This window comes from Phyllostomus hastatus, unplaced genomic scaffold (genome assembly GCF_019186645.2).
Source record: "Phyllostomus hastatus isolate PE091 unplaced genomic scaffold, TTU_PhHast_1.1 phas_scaffold_129, whole genome shotgun sequence".
Lineage (NCBI taxonomy): Eukaryota > Metazoa > Chordata > Mammalia > Chiroptera > Phyllostomidae > Phyllostomus > Phyllostomus hastatus.
In genome coordinates, this window is record NW_025334009.1 from 15949005 (window position 1) to 15967957 (window position 18953).

An 18953-nucleotide genomic window follows, 5' to 3' on the forward strand; every position below is an offset into this window, starting at 1 on the left:
CAATGCTGATAGAGAGTCATCCCCTTTGACAATGGAAGGAAGTAATGGGTAAAAGAAGCTTGACAGGCTCGATCAGTTAACTGATACAAATCCTGGTACCATACAGCAGTAATCACTTACTTAGTTCACAAATATACTGGTTGGCTAAGAGTGAACTACCTAGGTTGATCTTGGCTGGTGGTGGCCCTGCTCCAGGTGTTGCTGCCCCTTTTCCTGGGAGCAGGTCACTAATATAAGCATGTTTTTTTCAGGGCTATGACAAAGGAACAAGATAGCAAGCCCAGTAATGCATGTATTTTCCAAGCTGTTACTTGCATCATATCTGCTAATTTCTCATTGACCAAAGTACATTAGGTGGTGAAATGCAGAATCAAGTGTATGATCTATCTTCTGACGTAAGGAAGGAGAGGCAGAGTTTAAATAAGTCTAAATATTTCCAGAGTTTGTGTTTTGCCACGATACTACTGAATGCAATTCATTTTGAGATTTTAGAAGCAAATAATTTGAAAGAAAAGACAGCTTAATAGACCTCAGCAAAAATTTAACAGCCCTGTCTGAAATCCCTAAAGTCATTACTAGTGGCTTAACTGCTAAGAAAGTTAAAAAGTGACAGGAGGGAAGAAAAGTTTCTTCCCCACTCTTTTACCCCCCTCCAATACAAAACATTCCACAAAGACAGAATTCACTAAAACTTGGTTTAATGATCCAGGAGTCTGATGTGAGAGAATGTTTCATAATTTATAAGCCAATGCTTGTTTAGCCAAATTAGGTCTTTAATTCTTGCATATTATAGCAAGTATAAAATACAATTACATGTTACATAGGAAACAAACCCATAAAACAAAATGAAGCAATCAATACAGCTCATTCCCCATAGAATTCTGTTTGGTATTTTAATGAGCCGAACTCCAAAACTAAGAATCAATACCCATTATGATCCTTTTAGAGAGGACTGATGGTCACATCTTATTACAATGAGTCTTATCAACAGCAAGTTCCTCTAGCCTGTTTCTCTAAGGCCTAGGCAGCAGCTCATGGAGACAGTGTTTGGTTGCTCTCATTACAGTGACATTTGCTACTACACATAATTTAGTAGGTACACATTTATATATGTCAAAGTCTTCTATTTTGATAAAGGGAAAGGATGAAGTTGCTGTAAAGAAAGGCTCAGCTCTGTGGCTCACAAAAATCAGGGCCTCTCCACAGGGCAGTATGAAAGTAACATTAACTCTAGTGTTCAAATGCAACAGTGGTGTTGGAACAGTGAACTTGGAAAGCTAAACTTGGAAAGGCAGGATATTTTACTAGGGGATAAAAATAGCAAAGATGCAGGTATCAAATTATTATGATAAAAAACAAGGAAACTCTCTTGAGAGGAAGAGGCATGGAGAAAGGGAAAGAGGGAAGGAAAATAAAGCAAAGGAAGAAAGGAAAGGAAAGGAAGGGAAGGAGGGAGAAAAGGAGGAAGGAAGAAAAAAAGGAAGGAAGAGAAGAAAGAAGGAATGGTAAAGAGAAGAGAAGGCAAAGAATGACTAGGAACCTACAATTTATATTTGTCTTCTAGAGGGAGATCTGACTGAAGACTTAGGGATCTGGTCAATGAACCTGGACTTATATGTGCCTTGGAAAATGAAAACTAGCCTTCTTTTTCAGCACTTGCTAAGTGCTCAAGTTCTACAACTTTCTGTGGCAATGGAAATGTCTCTTCTATACTGTTCAATATGGTAGCCAGCAGTCACACATGGCTATCAAGCACTTGAAATGTAATTAATGCAACCAAGAAACTAAATTTTAATTTTATTGAATTTTAATGGAAATAGCCACATGTGACTAGTGGCTACCCTGTTAGACACACAACTTTATATTAAGATATTATGTATATTAGTTCCTTTAATCTTCATGATCACTATTATCATCTCCATTTTGCAGATATGGAAGTGGGGCACAGAAAAATTGGCAATTCACCCGAGGTCACACAGCTAGTAAGCATCAGAGTTAGGAATCTTAGTCATTATTCTTTATATTGGTCTTCAGTTCCAAATGAAGCAGATTCTGTAGCAGGAGACAGTATCTTGTTTTACAATGACAAAAGTAGAGCCAACAGATGTGTATATGATCTTTGGAATTTGAACGGACAAAGCCGTGGAGGTCCTAGGATACATCCACAGAAAGAGCCTCAGAAGCTCCACCTGCCACTGGCTTCATTATGATCAAGACTGGCCACTTTGAATGGATTGGGTACAGCTTTTCCCCAGTGTGCTTCTTATAATATTAGTCTTGAAAGAGTGAAAAGAGGGTGGTGGAGGGATGGGAAATAAGTGGTTAAAAACATTCAAGGAAAACTACATGTTATATCACTCTCTTTGGGGCACATCTGCATGCAATCATCTTAAAGATTCTGATTCAAAAATGTTTTGGCCTTTATCTAGTGTTTTTCTCATTGGACCACTAAAATATTTTGTGGGTGGGTGGATAATATAGTGATTGGCTGAACATACATAGGAAAGGGCCAAATAATAGTAACTGAATTCTGCCCTAGATCTGCAGGGAAACAGATATGCAAGATATGCAAGAATATATATTCTCAGGCCTTTATGCTTGGACTGGAACTATTGCACCACTGGCTTTCCTGGTCTCCATGTTGCTTGACAACAACTGTAACCACAGAAGTCAAATTCTTATAATGAAGCCCATGGCTCCTGTGAATATGGAGGCTGAGAAGTCCCAAGATCAGCTTACAGACCCAAAGCAGCCAGTTGTGTAGTTCCAGACCATGTGCATAGGCCTGAGAACCATTGTGTGTGTTCCAGTCTGAGGGCAGGAGAAGATTGACATCACAGCACAGTCAGGCAGGCCGAGTTCCCTCTTACTCAGCCTCTTTGTTCTATTCAGGTCTTCAATGGACTGGATGGGGCCCACCCACATTAGGGAGGGCAATCTGCTCACTCAGTCTACTGAGCTAGGAACTTATCTAGGAACAGCCTCACAGATATATCCAGAATAAGGTTTGACCAAATGTCTGTCACCTGATGGCCCAGTCAAGTTAACATATAAAATTAACCAGCACACATGGAATAAACGTATTTTTAAGCAGTATAGAAGTTGCATTTTCTTCAGCCTCCAGCCCTATTTGCAGATAAAATCCCTGTAAATTTAAAACAATGGCCAAAATGTTAATCTGAAAAAGGTATAACAAACACGATTTGCTTTGCATTTGCAGATTTTTTGGATGTTTTATGGTGTATTTTTAATTAGGTCCATGGTTTTAAATTTAGAAGCCCTTTATCTAAAAGGATGTTTAGAGGTTCAAGGAGAATATATTGAACATGTTATTTGAAGATGAAACTAACATATTCTTTAAAGATAAGTTTATTTTTCTGTATCCTGTAGGCTTTTTTCTTTTCTGAGCTCCCTCAAGGCCTTAATATAATTATGTTCTCTGCCCACTAGTTTTCTTGTCCTCCTTTCTCCCAAGTTTGTCAACATCTGCTCCTGGGGCAATAATCTGATAACTACACTAATTTGTTCATTTAGACTGTCAGCATGCATACGTTGGGACTTCACTCAGTGCCTCGCTCTGTGTCACACGGACCCAGAGAAGAGCTAGACCTTACCAGCCCTAGTGGCCTAGTGGGGACCTAACTGGTTCGGTCATGGAGAAGGCATTTCAGGCAAGGCTGCCCCAGCGGCATGGAGGATGAGAAATGATAAACAGACAGTTCCCCCAGTAGAGACTGGGTCAAATCTGCTCAGAGGTTTCTAATAGGGATTTTCGGGGGATGCCAGCAAGTGCATCCGTGTGCGAGTGCCTTAGGTACTACAGGCATCTTGCCTGCCACTTCCGTCCTGTTGCTGCAGGATGAGGCCGGGCAGGAGGAGGGAGAGAGTGAGGCTCAGAACAGACCAGGGGTTGATTCCGACTCACTCAGCTCACTGAGAAGCCCCAGGGAGCTGCCCAGTGGGGATAGAGCCTCTGATGCCTTCTTGGAGAAACCCAGCTTAGTTTCCTCCCTCACACAGGGTGCCCCTGGAATTCATCCTCCAAACCAGAACATTTGTGAGAATCCAAGGAGGTGCTCTTAGTATCGTGAAATGTTCAGAAGCCAGGACTGTCCTGGAGAAGCTGGATGTGTGGTCATTCTGCCCCAGGGTGAGGTAGAGGTTTATGCCAATGGCCTTCCATGACCTAATCGGAAAGGAGGCAGCCTATGGAAATAGCAAGATTCAATTTGTTCATGAATAAAACCTGCCCAGTTCCCAGGGGCACTACTGAAATTCAGGTTCCTAGATTCTAGCACCAGTTACTGAGATTCATTATGTCTAGGTGCTCAGATTCACTGTCTCTAGGCTGGGACTTAGGAATATGCATTTGAACAGACTTCTCATGGGGTGGTCTGAGAGTCACATCTTGAGAAATGCTGGGTCGAGGGGTTGGGGTTGGGCATGGACCTGACCTTTTCCATTCCTGGCTGTGTAATCTTGGAAACATCAACTTTCCAGACTTCAACTTTCTCAGCTATGGACTGGACTTCATGTCTACCTCATAGGGGATTTTGTGGGTTAGAATAAACCTCGCCAAAGTAGTAACACAAAGCATCCACTAAGTGGTAGATGTTATACTGAAATATAGAAAACGGACATTTTTTTTTGTTTTGAAAATACTGAGTAGCAGAGATTTCATATGGCTTGACCTAATAATTAAGGAAATACTCTGATGGCTTCTTGAAGTGTGTTTTACCGGGTGTTTGTCCTTGAGTGTTCAAGTGGGTACACATAACAGGATCTTTGATAAAGAACATGGGAGCTAGGAACTGAACAATGGGATGATGCCTCTCACTCACAGTCTCCACCTGCTGGAGGGATCTGCAGCAGCATTTCTCAAACATGACCTTGCCCATGAACCACCTGGAGCTCATGTTAAAATGTAGGTTCAAACCCTAGGGTTGGGCCTCAACTCTGTAAGTTTAACCAGCTTCCAGGTAATAGTGATGCTGAGGCCTCTGGCCCAGGGACCTCAATTTAAGAGGTGAAGATCTAAGAAGCTTAAAGAGAGATCAATTTTAAAGCTGTCCCTAGGAGTTCTGACTGTCTAGTGAGTAAAACTGAAGTGCCCATCTTCCTAAATTGAATGATGTGAGTGAACGTCTCTGGGGTGTCAGGGTGCCCTTAAATTAATTGCCTTTTGGAAAGCATTTCTAGCAAAATTACTGTGCATTTTTCATAACAGAAATCCAGGAATTTAACTATATTCATATTCTTTTAGATGAAGCAACTTCCCTTTTCAAGAGGGCTTATTTTTTGACTACTATGCAGAATTTTAGAGCTTAAGTGCATGTATTCATTCATCAAATGTGCCTTCAGCATCAACCATGTGTTCTGAACTCTGATAGGTTCTGGGCTCAAGAAAAATCAGAAGGAGTCCTGCAGTAAGGTTCCAGATCTAGTGCAGATGTTGCTGGGGTAACAGCACAGAGTTCCCGACCCATGGTGTTTCATCTTCCCCACCAGGTCACACCGCAAGAGGGGCAAGTGATGCAGCAATTATTTTATGGCAGGGATTCGTAAATAACATCCTGCAAGCTGCAATTCTATTTTTCCCATCTTTTTTCACTGTGTCCATGGGGGAAATACTGTGTCAGAGGACGAAATGACCTGGAGACATGTAAATATTTCTCTATGGCATCAGTCAACTAATAGAAGAGAATTTGGTTTCAATCATTTCTAAGGCCACTTCCAACTGCAAAATTCTGTTATTCAAAGCAGGGATGGGAGTTTGGGTCTCAGTCTGCATCTCTTCTTTGAACCTTTGGGTCACTCTTTCATTGTGGGACTTCATTTACTTTTTTTCTCCACTACTCCTATAACAGCATCATCTTCTGTCCGGGAAAGTGAACGTGAAGGAGTAAAGGATAACAGATTCCATAGTCCGGCTATCACATTGCTACAGAGAGGTTTTGTGCTGTAACCACAAATCGTATTGCCCATCTGCTGAGAGAGAGGGAGGTGCCTGAGGAGCCGCAGGCCTTTGTGTCTTCCCAACTCAGCACCAGGCAAGCCAGCCAAGCTCTGAGATGATTCTAGCCTCTCCCACCACACGCCTGCAACTACCTGAGCGATCCCGAGTGACTGTCACTCAGCAACGCCCAGTCAACTCCCAGACACAGGAGAGAAAACAGTAATACATGACTGTTGTTTCAAGCCAGAGTTTTGGGGGTGGTTTCTTATGTAACAATAGATAAGCAGAATGGATGATACTATGAAACTCTTTTTTTTTTTAAAGCTGCTGTCAATCTTACAGCAAACATTATTGAAGCATCTACTGTGACAGGCTAAATTGCCTATTCCTCTGCTCATATCACATGCTTGTCCTCTCACTGGCCTGGCCAGTGATGCTGTATTTTGGACACAGGCTAAAATTTGCTCATGCTGTTCTAAAGCATAGCAACCAGAACTAACCCGGACAGCTTGAGAACAAGTGTCTGTGTTACTAAGCACCGTAGGGGTTCTGTTTGCATCCCAGCTTTGATGCTCACTGACTGTGTGACTCCAGCTGACTTACTGAGCCAGGCTGGACCCCAGTCTCCCCCCATCTAGGAGCCAAGGTTATTAGCACTCACCTAGAACGGACCATGTGGCTATTCAGTGACATAATGTATGTAAAATACCTGGCACAGCGCCTCACCTTAGTAAATGCTTACTAAATGGTCAATGCAGTGATTGTTTTCATTCCCTCTTCTTTTCTGGAGAAGTAATTGTTTTAATGCACCCTCAAATCAAATTAGCAGATCAAATTAGCTTTGGCAGCTACTTACGTTATTGATCATACAGAATTTACAGTAAGAGAAAATCTTTAAGCCGGTGCTTTTCAGACCCGGAGAGGATGATGCCCGAATTCAGGGAAGGGTCCCATCCATCTGTGTCTTACAAGTGCCCTTAAGTGTGGTTCGTCCCTGGGCGCTATTCACCACATACTTTTGTGTTAGCCACAATGCTTTTGCCTTTTCCTCATGTTGGTTTTCTTGGTTGACTGGTTAATAATGAACACTATTAAATGTCAGCCTTTTACTGGCATCTGTTACAGATTCTGAGATACCTTTAGATAATAATTCTATCATCAAAGGTATTCAAAGATAGTCCTTTGGACTTTCTGTCCCTGTCATTTTGACCAACATGCCTGGTACTTCTTCATCTGTCATTCATAAAAAACGGCATGTTGAATTGGAGATTGTCAGGCTTCCACTGACGACCTGCCCCCAGCTTGATGTGGGCTCTGAAGCCATCCTTTGGGGGATGAATGTTTAACCAGTCATAAATCCACCTTGCCATGCTACCGTCTGAGCCACAATTTCTATCTTCTTTTAAGAAATCAGGGGAGACTTTGACAAATGCTCTGCTGAATCCAGAGGAACCTTATGTCTGCAGGGTTGCTGACAGGCCTGTCAAGAAGCCATAGCAAAAAGGGGTGAGTCTGAGCAAACCGCCCTTGGCACGGGCTAGTCACAGCTCTGCTCTCCTCTTCCTCTTCCTCTTCCTTTTCCTTTTCCCTTTCCCTTCTTTTCCTTTCCTTTCCCTTCTTTTCCTTTCCTTTCCCTTCTTTTCCTTTCCCTTCCCTTTCCTTTTTTCCTTTCCTTTCCTTTCCTTTCCTTTCCTTTCCTTTCCTTTCCTTTCCTTTCCTTTCCTTTCCTTTCCTCCCTTTCCCTTTCCCTTTCCCTTTCCCTTTCCCTTCCCTTCCCTTCCCTTCCCTTCCCTTCCCTTCCCTTCCCTTCCCTTTCCTTCCCTTCCCTTCCCTTCCCTTCCCTTCCCTTCTCTTTTCCTCCCTCCCTCCCTCTCTGCTTTCCTCCCTCCCTCCCTCCCTCCCTCCCTTCTTTCCTTCCTTCCTTCCTTCCTTCCTTCCTTTCTTCCTTCCTTATTCCTTCTTTCATTCCTTTTTTCTCCTCCTCCTCCCCCTCCTCCTCCTTCTTCATTTAACTTTTATGATTTCAATAAAGTGTCTTAGAATCTAACTTGGTGTTAAAATTGGAATCACCACTGTGTTGAATCTTCTTTAAAGAGTAGTTGGATGAAAGACTGTGCTCTCCAGACATTTATTTCCCTCCCTCCCTCTCTTCCTCTCCCCCTTCTTTTCTTCCTTCCTTCCTTCTTCCTTCTTTCCTTCACTTCTTCCTTCTCTCTTCTTCCCTCCCTCTTTCTCTCCCTCACTTCTTCTCTTTCTTTGCTTATGTATTTACTTACTTACAACCTTGAACTGGAAAAATTTAAACATACAGAAAAACAGAGAAACTATTCTAATACCTCCCTTGACCCCATTCACCTCACCAGCTTCAAGGTCTATTTCTCTGGCCACTGTTTTCTCAGTGGCCCCTACAGTCCTCCGCCAGCCACCACTGGATTGCTCTGAATGATGGCAGATCGCTGTTGTATATACACTACATACGTCCAAAAACACATTTGTTTGTTTTTAAAAGTAACTACAATAAAAAATAAAAATAACTACAATACCAATTTATAATTAAAACATGATAATTCTTTAATACTATGAAGTATCCAGCAATAATAAAGTTTTCTAGATAGTCTCATAAACTTTTTTCTTTTTAAGGTTTGTTTGAATCAGAATTGAAATAATGTTCTTAAGTTACATTTGGCCAACGTATTTCCCTTGGTTTCCCTTTGCATAAATTTTGTTGAGGAAATCAGGCCATTTTTCCTGCAGAATTCCTCACCTGTTGGCTTTTTTGGGACTTCATGGGTGTTTAATATGTTCCTTTGCTCCTCCATATTTCCTCTAAACTGGTAGTTAGATTTAGAGGTTTGCTCTGATTCAAGTGTGATTTCAAGAAGGTTGAAATCATATCAGGTATTTTCTCGGACCACAAGGGCTCGAAACTAGAAACCAACCTCAAGGAAAAAACTCAAAAACATCCAAATGCATGGAGATTGAATAGCATGCTGTTAAACAATGAATGGGTTAATAATGAGATCGAGGAAGAAATCAAAAAGTTTCTGGAAACAAATGATTCAAGTATGATTTTTGTCAAAAATATTCCACAGATGGTGTTAGGTACTTCCTACTGCGTCACATCCCCAGGCACATAATGCTTAGTTGTTCTGTTTTTCTTTATGGAACATTAGCAGACTTTAAGTGTATTTTTCCTTTTTGAAAACCTGACCTATATTTATATGTGTGCATATTAATATTAACATTTATTTACCTCATGCACTCAGATCTCTGAATGACCTCTGACCACAGTTTAGGGAGTACTTTCCGGTTGTCTCATGTTCTTGAGTGGAATTCACATTGTGACCTTGTACTGTGACCTCTGATTGGAGGAACTCGGCTAAGGGCTCTAGATCCTTGCTACTCAAAGTGTGGTCCACAGCGAAGCAGCACTGGCAGCACCTAGGAGCTTGTGAGAAGTGCCAAATCCCCACCCCACCTAGATCTTCTCAATTTTTAAGACGATCCCAAGGTGATTCATAGACTTAACTGACACTTGAGAAGCTTGCCCTAGTGCACCAGACTCCTCCACATCCATGCTAAATGGAAACCTTAGTCCTTGAGGCTTCAGGAATCCCGGTAAATTTGTCTGTGAGTGGGACCCACGTTCTGTTATGACTTAATTTCAGTATCTGTGGACTGCAAAATCTATCACTTGCTTCACTTATGTTTTTCCTTTCTCTTCCCTACCACTCTTTGTATTGGTTGCCACTCCTACGTGGGTTTAAAATGCAGAGTTCAAGATGTCTCAACATTCTGAACACCTATGCAAATAAAGGTGTCCATGAAGTAGCTTTTCCCTTTATCAGTGTGGTGTAGAGGAAGAAATGCCAAACTATCTGTCAGGAGGGATGTGTTCTGGTCCAGACTCAGCCATTAAGCGTGTGGTTTTGAGAAAGTCATGTGAGTTTCTTGGGTAAAAATGTGTTGTCTATAGAAACGGGGGTTAATCTAAGCACTCCGTAAGGCCACTGTGTTAGGTGTGATGATTTTAAAACAGGCAGCATTAGGAGATGTGAGCATAGAGACTTGAGAGCTGGACTGCTGGTTTGGCTGCTTACCAACTGCATGTCCTTGGGCAAACTGTATAATGTTCTACGCTTCAACTCATCATGGGGAAAATATGTATAAAGTTTATGCCTCCCTCATATGGCTGTTAAGAGAATTAAGTGAATTATTATTTATTTTTTTTAAAAAGATTTTATTTATTTATTTTTAGAGAGGGGGAGAGGAGAGAGGGAGAGAAATATCAATATGTGGTTGCATCTCATGCGCCCCCTACTGGGGACCTGGCCCACTACCCAGGCCTGTGCCCTGATGAGGAACTGAACCGGAGATCCTTTGGTTTGCAGGCTGGCACTCAGTCCACTGAGTCACACCAGCCAGGGCTGAATTATTATTTCTTAAGTGATTAGAACAGCACTAACCCGCAGAAAGTGTTATATAAATATTTCCTTTTTTCCTGAGTAGTGGATTCTACGATCATGTGGGCATAGCCCCTCTAGAAAGGAAGCCCCATGCTTGTTGTCTGCTGAGCAGCAGATGCAGAAAGGTCACATGTGTGAGTTTTCAGGCTATATGCTTACTCTGCAAATATTCTCGAGCCCTTCCTCCATGCCAAGTGCTGGTGAGCAAGCCAAGCATTGTCTGTGCTCATGGAGCAAACAACCAGCACAGGCGAGCAGTTACCAAAGAGCCCGCCTTTCACTGTCTTTCACCTTTTGCCTGTTACCCACTCATGAGCCCCATATGCCCTCTGGAATAGTCATTGGTATCTGGTGTTTAGATCATGCTTATGACTTATGTTTTGCATCTGGACGTGATCTAGTTAATACAGCATTCTGAGCTCTGTTCTGTAGATGCTCCATTTTTAGCTCCAGAGCCAGAGAATTTGAGCCCATCATCATTCAGCTGGCCCATAGCCTGGACACTCCTAGGTCCTAGTGTGGGGGAGGGACATTTATCAGGCTTCCCACTAATAACAGAATTAATTCTGAGAAGGTGTGTCAGTTACCTATTGTGCATTTTAAAAGTCACCAATCTTAGAGGCTTAAGACAGAAGTCATTCATTTAATTCATGATTCTGTGGGTCAACAATTCAGTTAAGGCTTAGCTGATAGTTCTGGTCTTGTCAGGGCTCCCTAATGCCCCTGTGATTAACTGCAGGCCAGCTGGGTAGGTTCACTGCTCTTGGCTGGGCATTCTCATATCTCTGAGGCTTTAACTGGGACAGTTGGGCTCATTTGGCTTGAGTCCACGTGGTCTTCTGTGCCCCAGCAGCTCCACTTGGGCTTATTCACATGGTAGACCCAGGGGCCCAGAAAGTGAATGGAAAAGTGCAATATGCTTGAGGCCCAGGCTCAGCATCAGCACAGTGTCTCTTCTACCACATTTTATTGGTAAAGCCAGATACAAAAGTCAAAAGGAGGTACAATAAACTTTATCTCCTGATGGGAGGAGCTGCAAAACCACAGCAAAAGGGATGGGGTAAAGGATTGTGGCCATATGGGCAAACAGTGCACCACAAATGGTTTCTGTTCTATCTGTCAACAAGAGGCTGGGAGTAAGTACTTCTTGTGGTGCCCTGCTGCCTGCAGCCAGCAAATGACCAGTCACTCTGAGGGTGAATCACTTCAGAGTTTGATATGCGCAGAATCAAGTTGGAGAGTTTCTGAAGCTGAAGACTCAAAGCTGAAAATTCTCATCCTGGCCTCTCCAGGAGATTCCAGACAAATCTTAGGGGATGGATACAAGACACGTGTCTTTGCATTGATCTTTGAATAATTTTAAGCAAGTCTCAGAGACCCCTATGCGATAGCTCCCCAGGCAGCCCACCTCCCTTTGTGTGTAACTTCCTTTTGATGTAACGTGCTTGTGCGGTATGACAGAGAAATGAGCTGTGGAAATGCATGAAGAATAGCATTTTATATTTTGATGCACCAGGAGTCAAAGTGAACATCATACCAGCCGTTTAATTTTGAAACTGACTCTTGTGGAGCTTGTTTCATTGCCGTTCAAAATTCATTTGTTCTCCTTTTGGAAGCGCCTTCTCCATCTAATGTTTTTTCCCACTTAGTGTGAGGGGGACTTGTTTAATGGAGGCCATGCATTACGACCTGAGACAATAATCTCTCCAGGTTGTTGGGGAATCGATTCTGCCCCAAAGTCTCACTATTACACTGTTTTCTTTATAATAGTCTATTTGATGCCTCCCGATTGAGTGCAAAGGCCATTTCATTATTTTTCATTTCAAGGTGGTGAGGAACTGTGCAAAATTATCCCATTGACTTCTTCCTCCCTTTTTGTTCCCCCCTCCCACCCCAACCCAAATCAGCAGGCGGATTTCATCCTAGGGATGACTTTCACTTTGGTTCTATGAGGAAGTGTTACCACGGGTTGACTCATTTGGGTTCTGTGGAGTTGAAGATACCTTTTAATGATCAAAGTTGGTAGATCTCCCTCTTTAGGAGCCATGCTGCTATCCTGTGCTCCTCTGGGCGTGAAAAGGTACAGAACTTCCTTAGAGATGCAGCGTAGAGTGATGGCTAGGCGTTTGGCTTGGGGTCTAATGGCCTGAGTTCACTTCCCAGCGCTGCTGTGTACAAGCGGAGCAGCGTGACCTTGGCAAGTCCCTCACCTCTCTAAGCTTCAGTTTCCTTATATGGAAACAGCAATAATAGCTACTCATGAGGTAATTGTGGTGATTAATGAGATAATGCACAGAGGATGCTTAGCATGGGGCCTGGTACATAACAGAAACTCACTAAATGTTACTTGTCGTTGGATGCCTTTCTGCCGTGGTGGTGTCTATGGTGGTGAACTTACTCCTTTCCCGCTTTGAGCGAGGTCACTGGCTGGAAGCAAGGCTCAGCCAGGAGCCCCCTAAAACTGTGTTTCTGGAGATATCCTGAATGTCAGATGAGAAACAACTTAACTCAGATGATATAATGCCATATTCAATGGGCAAGAGAGAAAACATTTCCTTCCTTTCCCCTCCCTCCTCCCTTCATTCCTCCATTCCTACCTTATTTTTTCTGTCTTCTTCCCTCCCTTTCTCCCATTTTCCTTTCCCAAATATTCATTAAGTGTTCACCATGCAGCACAGCACTGGGCCATGGGGTACCCACTGATATAACACAGTCCTCCCACTCCAGATGTGCCTGGCTTCCAGGGGGAGCTGCAAAGAATCAGCCTTGACAGTCCAGTGTCGCAGGGGAGCACAGTTGGGGTATAGACAGGGAGAGTTTTGGGAAGAGTTGATGCTAAAGGTGAAGATGGAAGGTGAGGAAATAGATCCAGGTAACTGGAGTGAGGGGCCTTATGGGGAAGAGAAGACACATTTAAGAAAGGAAGGGCATTTGCAAAGAGCTGCCTCTATAATGGCATTGCCCTGCTTGTACTCCCAGGTGGAAGGGAGCTACTCCCAAACCTGCAGAAATAGTCATTTCCCTACTTAGAGAACACAGATGCTCCTGTCTGACCAGGAAAGCAGACTCAGGACTGGTGGCCATGGGCCCTGCAACGCGGGATACTGAAAGCCCGTCTAGAGATTGGTCTTAAAAGCTAGGATGGAGAAGAGCTGAAGGTTGAGGAGTAAGCAACCCAAATGGATCAGCATTTAAAGGATGAGACTGAGTTCTGAGGCACAGGGAGCAGAAAAATGAGGCAAATCAAACAGACAGTGTTGCAAAGCATGTGAGCAGGAGGTGGCCCACAACACCTTTGGGAAAGTCCCAGTCCGGGCACAAGCTTGTTGGATATTTAAAGCTCTTTAAAGGGGCAATGTGCAATGGATAGCTAAAGTCATGCAGTTGAGGAAAGTGTTTTTAAAATGAAAACTCTTGAGGGCAAGGGCTCTTTTTTTTTTAACCTAGCATGAGGGGGTAGTACCTGAGACATAGCAGTCCTCCAACTGATGTTGGAAAAAGAATGAAGTAACAAATTAATAAAGAGCTGAAAAGTTTTATCTTGTGTCTACATGAAATGTCACGGGAAACAGGGAAAGGGCCTTGGACCCACACATATGGGTTCAAGTCTCAATGGGAACATATACCAGCCGTGTGGCACTAGACAAGTGACTCCGTATCTCTGTGTCTCAGTCTCCTTATCCCTGAGACAGCAGTGATGAGGCTGACCTTGCAGAGCCCTGCTGAGAATTCAACAGGATGTTTGTTTGTGACATGCTAAGCACTAGGTAGAGATTCCAAGGGTGATGCCTCAGGATTGTTAATGTCAACCTTATGTAGCCCTAAGGCCATATAGCTCCTATGGTTAATATTTTTAAAAAATCTGACCTGCCACTCTCAGGGCTAGCAACTTATTATTATTTTTTTGCCTCAAATTGAAAACCATTGAAAGAGTGTAAGAGTACCTTTAGACAGAGAGACTTAAAGGGCACAACCTATTTAAATACATTTAAAAAAATTAAAGCCTTCAAAGGACTCACACATTTAGAGAACATTCAAATTTTAAGAACAGGTATTTTTGCATTCTTTTGTCACACTGTAAGTTAGGGTCCTATCAGAAAACAGAACTAGGAAAATTTAATATAAAAAATATTAACAGGGGAATGGAGTAAAAGGGAATTACCTAAGAGGAGGGGGAAAAAACCCCTCCTAAGGATATCCTAGGGCTGAGGAAGTGTACCCAGGGAAGGAAAAAACTTGGGAGAGGGGTATTCTTTCCACAGACCTTTCCAAGACTTTCCATAGACCTTTCCAAGTTCTGGCTGGATTCAGACTTTGTTGGCAAGGGTGTGGTTGGAGCCCACCAGTTGGACAAGTTGGCTGTATGGTGGTGTCCACCATCAGCAGGGTGAGGCTGAGGCTGGCAGGCAGAAAACCCACCTTCTGGGTTGGCAAGGAAACTCACCAGAAAGCTTCCAAGGCCAGTGAGGAGTAGGTACTACTGACTTTCTGGAAAGCCAGCTGGGACAACTGGTGAATTTGCTGGAAAGGTTCTGGTGTGCTCCCTAAAACTGTGGTGGGATGCTGTTCACTCATTGGGAAGAAACCATCATCAGGAAATTGCCAGCAAATGAGCTGGTGCCCAGGGACCTCATTTGCTGCTCTCAGGAATGATGCTCAACTCCAGCGTGATCAGGTCACCACTGCTGCTCAGTAGGGGCGGGATGGGGGGCACTGCCACACAAAGCCACCCGTGTTTCAGGAACATAACTAGGGCAACAAGGGGGCACGCCATAGCCAGGAAGAGGAAAGCAATTCCAGCTCTGGTGTTCTCTTGGTACCCTCTGCTGACAGGGCTTAGCCTCATCCTGGCTGTCACAGGGCTGCCAAACAGGCCCCTTATCATGGAGCAGGCAAAAAGGGTGACTTTGGGTCTGAGAGGTGATGTATGGACAACTGGCACTGCTACGTGGGGGAGAGAATAGATTTTGTAGAATTCAGCACCATTCTTCTTTTTTTTCTCTCCAGAAAATAAAGGATGAGTTTATAAAGTACAAAGATCGTACGCCTACATCTTCCTCTGTTTCCAAAGAGATGTCTCAGAGAATGCTCATAAAACTTCTGTGACTTCAATAAATAATTCTTGTAAATCATAAAATTAGGAACGCTAGTACAGAGCATGGTTTTTGTGTTAAAATTACTTACTGGATTTTGTCTATAGTTTATGAGTGTTAGAAAAACTATGCATGTGAGTGAATATGGCAATTGGATTTCTTAGACTTTATGAACTATAGCAAAATATTACTTTCCAGAAACGACATTCTAATTTTTAGAAAGGTAATACAGAAATCTCAAAGGCTTTCTTAATGTAGCAACACGTTCTGAAAGACTTGTTTGGTTTCACCTAGCTTCTTCTGTCCAACAAATATTTATTACCCAATTGTCTTACCATTGATTTCCCCAGAAGTGTACAGGTAATTTATTAAGGAAGTGCTCTCAGGGAAGGAAGGAAGTGAGGAAGCAGGACCGGGAACAGGAGGAAACCAAACACAGCTGTGATCTCCAAAGAAACCCCACGGAGGGTGACGTTAGCCTTTCCCCGAAGGGAGCTTAGATTATGTGTCACACCTCACAGCTGTCCCTTTCTGAGGCAGGGAGCTGGGGTTTTTCTGCTCCTGCATGCAGAGGCTGTTGTCCAGCTCTGCCAGCTCCGTTCACGCAGGCAGCGTGGGCTCCAGGAGGTTGGGAAGAGTCCTCAGCAATAAAACTACCGGAGATGAAGGCAGTCTGGGTCACAGGGTGGGGGTGGGCGTGTGCACACGTCTAAATAAATAAAGATGAGATCGGAGGCCGCCTGGGCAGAGTGTGCCATCATCCTCCTCACCACTGCATTTTATCTTTGTTCTCCGTTCCTTCCTAACCAGCTTTAGTGTGAAACAGTTGACCTTGGAAAGATGAGAGGTTCGATAAAGACCTTTAAATTCAATTCAGTACAGGGAAATGTGTACAGACGTGGTAGATAGGGTAAGGGGAGTCAATGAAAAATCAGGGAAGTCGATAAGAAATGGACAGATAATTGTCTGTTGTTTATAAGAGGTAGACAGTAACTGTTTAGAGAGATTTTTAATAGAGTGCTGGAAATCAGATGATAGCAGCTGAGAAACCGTCACTGGTTATATGGTTTCCTACAGGAGAGACGGCTGTTTTCCTACCCACTGTCCATTTTTTATTTTTATAAGAAAACATTAATATTGTTGGAAGAAATGAAAGTCCAGATTTTAAAAACATAAACAACTTTTTCAGTTTCCATTGAAGTTAAATGCTGTCAAAATTCTGGCCAAATAAAATGTAAAAAGAAGTTGGTTTGATGGTGCTTTTGGGAAAGTTCCTTGATGAAAAGGCTGTCTCCTGCCCATCCATCTCTATTTTTTCCCCTCAAATTTGGAGGTGATCCTGGAGGGGATTCAGCCATTTGGGGACCACAAGATGCCTGGGACATGGGATGGATGACTGAGTAAAAAGCCAGAAGGACTATGAACCAAAGTGTCGCAGGTTCGATTCCCAGCCAGGGCACATGCCTGGGTTGCAGGCCATGACCCCCAGCAACCACACATTGATGTTTCTCTCTCTCTCTTTCTCCCTCCCTTCCCTCTCTAAAAATAAATAAATAAAATCTTAAAAAAAAAAGCCAGAAGGAGCTTGGGTCCCTCACGAACCTGTGGAGCTGCCTCAGCAGTCCAGGTACCCATAGCTCCAAATGTATCATTTCATGAGAAAAAGAAAACCCTGATTTTTTTTTAATTTTGTTTTTTTTGTGTGCTACTGTTACCAACCGGACAGGGCTATTCATATTCCTGAGCATGTCTACCCAGGGCCGGCCAGTAGTGCATGTGGGTTCTTGACTTCGTGGAGAAAAGATTTCACAAGTCCAGGTGTCTGTGAGGATACCTTTACTAAAGTCGGGGACAGTGTAACAAGGAAGAGCTTAGCATAGAAGCAACAGGAGAGCCTAGGCGGAGCTGCCTTAGCTCCCTGGGAAGTCAGAGAAAAGGGGGCCTTGGGGACAGGTTCAGGAGTTTAGCCTGAGACAAGCTGCAAGCTTCGCTTGCTTTAGAGCTTAGGAGGTGTGTGCCTGTGGGGTAAGACGTGGGGGAAGAAGAAAGGAAAGGAAATGGTTCAGGCGGCTCCCCAGGGGGAGAACAGGCGTGCTGCATCCTTTGTCTTGAGCCTTTTTTCTCTCTCTTGAAGGCAGGCTTCTTAGGGGAGGGCACGAGGGGAGAGTTTCAGTAGTACTTTCATCAGCTTTCCAAGTGTGCTCTTCTAGGGTCTTGGTCTCCACTGATGGGTCAGCGACAGGGCAGCGGGTCTTTAGTCACTGCAGTTGGTCTGACATCGCCTGCCTGGTTTTACTGCTTTTCAGAGCCAGGAGAGGAAATGCACGGGAGGCCTAGATGGTATCTCTGTGGAGGTGACCTTCTGTATCTGGCTAGTAATTGCTCAGCCGTTTGTTCAGCTGTCTCTGTTTCCTTATCCCACTTGCCTGGGAATTTTCCTAGCTTCTCACTATATTGTGTCTCACTACTGGTAAAATTCAGTTTCTTCATGACATGAGTATGTCTCAGAAACCTCAGCAGTGGAGGAGTGAATCGGTGTGTGGTGACCAGATGGAGACTGAGGGTCAGGGCATGGTGTCTTGGTTTGGGTTTTGCCGGAAGCTGACTTTGAAACATGGATTCAAGTGCAAGTAGCTTACTTGGGAAGGAATCCCCAGACATACATACCTCTAGAGAAATCCTAAATCGAGATAGGGAAAGAAGGGAGCATTTAAAAAGACTGTGTAATTTTAAGCAAGTTACAATTAGAGTTTGATCCTACTGGAGAACGCTTGGTTAAACATATTAAACAAATGCTTTAAAGTTTATCCCACTTGATGGATCAGGGAGCTGGGCTATTCGTATTCCAGTGACCATTAATCACTGGTGCAAGGCTGCTCCAGAGGTGGGGGCGGGGTGGGCAGTTCATTCATTCCTTGGACATTTTCAGCTTGCTGAATAAAAGGAGATGGGCTCAGGTGGCCAAAGAAGCCCTCAGGCAAAATATGCAGCTATGGGCAGTTTGACATCATGCTGGTGCGCCCTGATATGGCAGGAGTTGAGGATATATGGGTGGCGTGCTCATAGTATCTGCTACACAAGCGTTATGTTCTGTTTTGTTTTTGAGCGTGAGACGCTTGAACATGTTTGTAAGTCAAGGGGAAGGGGCCGATAGAGAGAGAGATGTGTAAGATTTAGGACAGAATGGAATTGATTTGTGTAGCAGAGCATGTTTGTCAGAGGAGAGGTGATCTGTTGGGCTCTGCCAGGAGGAGAGGACGGCTGCAGGATGGACGGACCGTGCCTGGAGGGGAGAAGGAAGGAGAGAAGTGGAGGCAGAAAATCCTTCAGGCTGAGGGTTGAGAGTTTGAGGTTTACCTTATGTCACGATTTCAGATTATTAATGAACTGTGAAGTCACCTTCTTTAATGGGCGTGGGAGCTGGGTATTTGTTGTGTA